Below are 6,624 nucleotides of genomic sequence, written 5' to 3'. Positions count from 1 at the left end.
CATATGGCTCAACTAACATGATCGTTATAAAGGTGTTTAAACTGCAAAACACATCCACTTGCACATATTTGTAAATCGGAATATTAGATATTTCATGCTATAGTCAACAAATTTGTGAATATTTTGAATAACAAAGGAAAAATGAAATGAAAGCAGATTATTATTCATACAGTGCTGCGGTGTGTCACATAACAAGCGATGACGCGTCACCATGGAAACCATAAAGTGATGCGTTCTAAATAACGGTCACTTCAAAAAACTCACGCTGGGGGGTCAGCCTGAATATTTAAAACTTACGTGTGAAAATAATTGGTAAAATAATGTGATGTATAACAACACATTAATTAATATATTTTCTAGGGATGCACAGATATAATTTTTTTGGGGCCGATACCGAAATATTAACAAACAATTATTGGCCGATACAGATACCAATACCAATATGTACTTACTTACTATATACTTCTTTTGAAATTTTGTCTTCAAAAAAGATAGAATTTTGATTATATTTCAAATAAGCAGAGTTCAAAAATATACTAGCATGTTTATCGCTGCATCATCAAATAATTTTTAATGAACATGGATTGGATCAATTTAACATTCAGCAGGCCTACATAAAGACAACAGAACAAAGATACATATGAAATAAACAGTGCTTTTTAGGTAGGTTTAATAGTTTTCAAATACAGAAATAAAGTAAACAAATGTAAAATAGCACTGCATATTCTTCACTGTATAAATGAAATGCATATTAATCCTTCTTTATTGTAACAAACTTTATTGTGATTAATCTTCTAACATGTTTTTGTATACATTTTAATATTTTTTGTAAGTGTAAATATGTATGAGATCTCCTTTACTAAGGCAGGAGTCTTATTTTGATGGGTGTTATTCTCTATGGACTGACAAGGAGAGCACGCAGTTCTTCAGGGTTCTTCTGCAGATTTAAAGTTTGTCCGTTTATTATGCATCCCCCGAAAAGACATAAGATCTGTATGTGTTTGTTAACTGTTAGTTGTAATAAGTGTTTTGAGTAATTTGCTGTATGTTGATGATAATGCAATGAAGAGAGAGAGAGAAAGAGAGTTTAATGCGCACTTATTGTGCTCTGTATTGTTTAGCTTTTGTGGTAATTTGTTTGGAGTGAAAATGGACGCAATAAACTTTATAAAATATCAGTAAAGTTTTGGTCATCATTCCGGTCCGCTACACTTATGAAAGTTACAAAAGTTATTTACTCAAGAATAGCGTGTGATCTTTTGTTATTTGATTAACACTAAAGCGCAGACAGCAGCGCTAGGATTACGCAACAGTCGTTATACAGCTCAGTGCCGTCACGCAGTTAATTTATAAACCGTCAGTTTGTTATATCGGCCTTTTTCCTGCTACAGCTGATATGCCGATGGTTGTAAAATTAGCAAAAATCGGCCGATAAATATCGGCGACGGATACATCATTGCATCCCTAATATTTTCATGATTATGAATACATGTAAACTAAAGTGATCTATCATTTCTAAACAGGCACTGAATAGAGTGAATTTCTAATGGAGCAATAGTGCTTTAGATGTAAACTTAAGACAATTAATTTATCTTTTGTGGTGCATAGTATAGTGACGGATGGTTGGTAACAATGAAAACACACTTTTAATTTAGTAAAGTCTTCATGTGTTATCACTGCTGACAACTATGGATAGCTTGGTATCCATAGGTATCTGTAGCTCAGCTGAGAATAAAACCACTTCATAAAAACTAATTTCCAAATCAGTTTAGTCCAAGCTCTTCAGGTCTAGGTCCTTTAAATTGCAATCTTCACACTCTTAGCCCGGATTTTATATTAACTTAAAAATATAACTACAATATACTTAAAATATTTAAGTTTGGTTGCTTTACTTATAAAATATGAGTATATTCTACTAATATGTGGGTGTATTTGAATGTGTTAATAAATGTAAGTTAAATGCACTTAAATTATGACGTTTTTCTCCTGACCACGCCTCCTACACACTGGTTTTTATGGCAGGTAATGACGCCATTTTGTCCTGGTGTATGTGAATTCAAGGAGCTGTTGATGAACAGTTGGAACATTTGTTTTGGCTGTTCTACAGACATTTTTTCCAAACATTTACCTTTTTATACTGTAGTTTTTCACCAAGTGAGAAACTCTCAATTTTAAGTTACCACCATCGAGATCAGGGTTTGTTTTAGTTGAGCTCTTGACCCTTGACTTTTTAATATTAAATTTTGTTTGGGCAGTTTTAACTGCATTAAAACTGACCAGACAAGCAAAGTTATAAGATGATCAGGTGGTGTTGATTATGTTTTCACATAATCATTATTTGATCTGAATCACTGAACTCATTTAGAGCTCAATCTCTGATAAGCAACATATTCTGATAAACAGTTCAACTCTGAACATTAGAAAACAAGCTACTAAAAAGTCACAGAAAAACAGCAAAACTTAAATAGTGAGAATAAAGAAAATTAGTAAAACAATTCAGCTCATAATTTATTCATGCAGCAATGCATGATGGGAGGCATGGATGCATTTTGATTGGTGGCAAGTTAACTTGCTTAGTACACTGAACTTAAATATACTATGTGTAATAACTACAAAGTAATTAATATTACAAAACATTTTAAGTTAAATGAACTCAAATTATTAAGTTAACATTACTTAAAAAATTTAAGGCAACGAGTTACCTCGGTTTTTTTAAGTAGATTCTACTTATCCGGGTTTACAGTGCAATTACAGTACTATTTATCCTTGGCTCAATGTTTGGGCATACTAAAACATGTTTGTATGTTTCCAACTTGGCACCCAGAACTATAATGTTTTGATTCAAGTCTCATCTCTTAGTATTCAGTGAAAGGCGGCATGTGCTAAACAACAGTGTATTCTCAAAACAGGAAGCTCAGGATTCATCCTGCTTATGAGAGCAACCAGATTCAAGTCTCAGAAGACCTGAGCTCAAAGAATGAGAGTCAAACCAACACACATAGGCCACACACACACACACACACACACACACACACACATACACATACACATACACATACACATACACATACACATACACATACACAAACACAAACACAAACACAAACACAAACACAAACACACACACACACACACACACACACACACACACACACACACACATATTGAGTGGGAATGATTGGTTTGGCAGTATGTCATTACGGATGCTTGGCCGACCATATGTTCAGCATGGCTTTGCATGTTAACTCATTGATTATTTCCCTACACTAACACACTCACAGCAAGAAGCCCAGTCTGTGTGAGTAAACCTTCTGCTGCTGTAGATGTTTTAAACTAAATAGGTTAAAGCTTTGAGACCTTAAACAGAAGGAAGGAAAGAATATTGTTATTTTGAAGTGAAAATGAAAAACAGCAAACCATTTTACTTTCATAATCTGTCAAATTTAAGAGTGAACCTGAAAAATCCACCAAGAAAAGTGTTACTTTGAAAAAGAAAAGTATTTTTCTTTGGAATAATTGTATGCACCGATGAATCGTACACAATTAGACCATTAATGTATTTTAAGCAAGTAAATAGGGTGCATTTTCCCCTTATGTTGACTTTATACATAATAAAATGTAAACCAGTAAACCTGAGTCCACCACCACCCACCATTGAGAGAGACACAAATGTGACTTCCAGTTTGACAAAAAAAAGACATTTAAATATCTAATTCAGTCATGACACTCTAGAGTGCACAGTCTGATAGATCCTTTACATCTAGTCTGCAAGTAATCGCATCATTACCACATGACACAAGCTGATTGGCCCCTGCAGCCAATGAGATTGCTTGCTCAGTATTTAAATAGTCTGGTTGGTTCAGTGTTTGCTGTAAGCTACAGTGCTCTATCCTCTGACTGAAGCCATCCACCTCCCTTAGATCTGCTACGGGATTTATGTATGTCTATTTATGCAGCAGCAGCATATCTTACATACTCACAGTAGCGTGTCTGTGTATCTATCAACAGCCCCAGATCTAGTCCACCAAGACAAATACATTAACATTGCCATATTTAATAACATGCAAAAACTATTCAGAGAATTGTCATGATTGAAATGTGTTTAAAGGATTAGTTCACTTTCAAATGAAAATTACTGCAAGCTTTAGTCACCCTCAAGCCATCCTAGGTGTATATGACTTTCTTCTTTCTGATGAACACAAATCGGAGAAATATTAATAAATATCCTGACACATCCAAGCTTTATAATGGCAGTATGCGTTACCAAATGAGTATGAGCTGAAGAAAGTGTCTCCATCCACATCCATCCATCATAAACATATTCCACACAGCTCCGGAGGGGTTAATAAAGTCCTTCTGAAGCTAAGCGATGCGTTTGTGTAAAAAAAAAAAAAAAATCCATATTTAATACGTTCTGAAGTAAAATATCTAGCTTGAGGGTGAGTAAAACTTGGGGTAATTTTCATTTGAAAGTGAACTTATCCTTTAACGGCACTTTCCTAACTTATCTAAGCTCTCAAACATCACTGAATGAGAGAGTTGTGGGAAATGGTTTAGTAATCAATCCTGTGGTGATTTTGGATGGTGTCAGTGAACTTTTAGCAGGTCAGAACAACAGAGGCAATTTAACCAAACAGCAGAAGTGCCCACAATGTGACACTGCCGGACAGCGAGACGCACATCAGCCCCCTGGTGCAGATACGGCTCACACCACTGCTGTTTGTCTCCTGCATGCTGATTTACTGCTCTCTTTTTTCCCCCTCTCTCTTTAATTTGTTTAGCCCTGCCACCAGTGTGCGTCATAAAATGGAGCTGCCTCTGAGAACATTATCAGTAATTATAGACTAAATGAGACAGCCAGGAAAAGTGCGCTCTCACTGGAACGTTGTGTTCTATGGCCGTTAATAGAGGAGAACAGGCAACAAGAGTGGTCTGTTAGAGCTGCTACTGTGAGACTTAGTAAGCTGAGAGATGAGAGGGTGTTTTATACAGTATGTGCTTCAATATTCTTTTAAACTTCATGAGTTACTCATGGGATTTGTGATTGTGTGTGAGAGATACAGTAGCTCAGACAGAATGGTTTGTAGAGCTGTGCGTTTTCTGTTGTAGTTTGAATGCGTGCCATGCTTCCTACACTTCACACCTAATCAGATACAATTTGATAAAGTGGCGAGAGGTTTTCTCTTCGATGTAAATCATCTTGTACTAACCAACCGCAACAGGACATTTTGTACTACTTGGTTTCTTTTCTATGTGGGTTCATGGTAGGTAGGTATAAAAAACACATTTACAGTACCTTTGTGTTACTTTACTATACCTTTGTGTGTGTGTGTGTATACAGTGCACAGCATAAATGAGTACACCCCCTCCTAACAAATACAAAAGATATATTTTCTTTATGATCACTAATACAGTTCATGGAAAATGGCAACATTTAAATTGTATAAACATATACTTAATAAAAACAGAAATATATGTCATTAATATCCGTAAAATAAGTAAATTAGCCAATTTTGTGTAGATGAAGGATTGAAAAAACGAGTTCACCCTAGATTTAATTCAACAAATGTATAGTATTCTAGTACTTATTATGTCCTCCATAATTTTAATTATACTGCTTTAACCCTTCTTGGCAGAGAGTGTACAAGTTCATGACAAATTGTCACATCGGTCCTGTTCAATTCTGGAGGACGACCTCCTCAAATGCCCTTATCTTTAATGAGGAGTGTTGCTCAACTCGTCTCTACAGGCGCTCAAGAGTGTTAAGAGATTGGGTGAAATACCTTGGGAGAATGCATATCATCATTTTCATGTTGAAAAAAATGCCGAACAACAGAGGGAATGAGGAAAGGGTAACATATTCAAGTTCAAGTTTGACATTTTTGTGTTACATCACACAGTAGTGTGTAAATTCATGACAGCATTGATAAAGCACAACTCCCTCACACTTTCAGCACTCATACATCCCTATATAAGAGCTTTACTACCACTGAACTTTACTGTGGGATCCAAGCACTTCTCACTGTACTCCTCCTCTAGCAACACCATAACATTTTGCATGCTGTTACATCCAAAATGATTGATGTGGTGTAATGAGACCAGAGCATTGATTCCCAGAATCTATATTTTGTAAATATGGGCTTTGGAAATGGCTAACTGGCTTTATTATGCTTTGGCTACAGTAGGTAGTTCCAGTGTGGACAACAGCCATACATGTCACTTCTGCAGGCTGCATCTTACTCTGTGAGATAAACAGTCACTATTTTCATAGCTTTTGAGACGCACACAGCGACCAGATGGTAATGTAATGTAACATGGTCAATATGATTTTTGTAACATGGTGCCTACTCAGCCAGCTATCAACCACCTTCAACCTGCTAATGATCAGCTTAGAAAAATAGAAACTATAGCTGAAGTTGTGCAAAATACAGGTACAGGTTGTACAGCAATGCACACCAATATGAACAGTATTTACAGCAATGCACACCAATCTAGGGTGTGTTCCCCCAAAAGCAACTACGGGCACTTCTGTTCTGTTGATACCATCAGAGTTAACTTGCGACCACACCCCTGAACTACCTCAGATTGAACGATGAAAAGGAAAATTCAAGATCATTATCAGAC

This window comes from Chanodichthys erythropterus, chromosome 6 (assembly GCF_024489055.1).
Source record: "Chanodichthys erythropterus isolate Z2021 chromosome 6, ASM2448905v1, whole genome shotgun sequence".
Taxonomy (NCBI): domain Eukaryota; kingdom Metazoa; phylum Chordata; class Actinopteri; order Cypriniformes; family Xenocyprididae; genus Chanodichthys; species Chanodichthys erythropterus.
The sequence above is the reverse complement of the archived record's forward strand: the minus strand, read 5'-3'. Positions refer to the sequence as shown.